This window comes from Pristiophorus japonicus, chromosome 3 (assembly GCF_044704955.1).
Source record: "Pristiophorus japonicus isolate sPriJap1 chromosome 3, sPriJap1.hap1, whole genome shotgun sequence".
Lineage (NCBI taxonomy): Eukaryota > Metazoa > Chordata > Chondrichthyes > Pristiophoridae > Pristiophorus > Pristiophorus japonicus.
The window spans coordinates 104527596-104528817 of NC_091979.1; the positions used below are offsets into that span (position 1 = coordinate 104527596).

The following is a 1222-nucleotide window of genomic DNA, read 5'->3' on the forward strand; positions in this document are numbered from 1 at the left end:
TTCCATAGCTAACCTAAACCTTATAATACTATGATCACTTTTCCCTAAAATGTTCCCCTACTGAAATTAGATCCACCTGACCCACCTCATTCTCCAGAACCAGATCCAGCAGTGCCTCCTTCCTTGTTGGGCCTGAAACGTACTGATCAAGAAAGTTCTACTGAACACACTTCCGAAATTCTTTCCCCTCTCTGCCTTTTACACTATTACTATCCCAGTCTATATTACAATAATTGAAGTCCCCATTATTATACTACTAGGTGTATTCTATAGGCCACTTACTAATGGGAAGGATGTAGAGGAGAAAATTTGCAGGGAAATTACAGGGAGGTGCAAGACTCTAGTTCTTGCACCTCTCTGTAATTTCCCATTAGTAAGTGACCTATAGAATACACCTAGTAGTGAAATGGCACCTCTATTATTTCTTAACTCTAACCAAATAGATTCTTTCATTGACCCCTCTAGGACATCCTCTCTCTCCAGCACAATGGGTGTGCTCACCACAATTTTCTATCAATTAGATGGCAAATGGGCCGATTTTCCCCTCCATAACCCAAAGGTGCTGACGCTAACTAGCAAACCCACTGCAATCCATGCAAGATCACATAGGTCAGCATAGATTGGGAATTGACTTTTCTGGCCTATATTCTCGGCCTTTTGGCTAAGATCATGCGTAACTGACCTGACAGGGGAGTAACCATGACCCCAACGTGGTTCTCCCTGGATCAGGAAGGTGGTTCTCCTATGCTTTTTGGAAATAGGAGGTGGGTGGGGTGGTTTGACCCATCCACCTCCACAGAGGTGTGTGGGGTTGCTGACCCATCCACCTCCATGGCACGAACCTGGTATTGCAGTACTTCCAGGAACGGTGCTTGGGCTCTCGGCCTTTTGGCTAAGAGCATTAGCGCAGGGTGACCTTTGATGTGTGCAAGGTGACCTCTGGCGTTTGTGATCTGACAAAGAATTGGAAAGATTGGCTACGATTTAAAAAAAAATATATGACCAAGCTACTTAAAAAGCCATTTTGAGGGTCTATTTAAATATTTTAAAGCAGTGTATGATATGTCGTGGTGTAATTAATTAGTATCAAACAGAACAAGAGAACTGGGTGGTTTGTTTGTGCTCTTCTACTCACTGATTAATTGGAATAATGTGGTCACTTAAATAATATCTTTGCATGGTACAGGTCCACTTTGCTATTGCTTTGCACCTCTTCATTATT

At 42.6% G+C, this 1222-nt stretch overlaps 1 non-coding gene across 1 annotated transcript; it reads left to right on the top strand.

Moving 5' to 3' along the window:
• The first annotated feature begins 641 nt into the window (after positions 1 to 641).
• LOC139260622 (U2 spliceosomal RNA) lies at positions 642 to 838 on the top strand. Its single transcript, XR_011592823.1, has one exon. It is a non-coding gene; the product is annotated as a U2 spliceosomal RNA (small nuclear RNA).
• The last annotated feature ends 384 nt before the right edge of the window (positions 839 to 1222 follow it).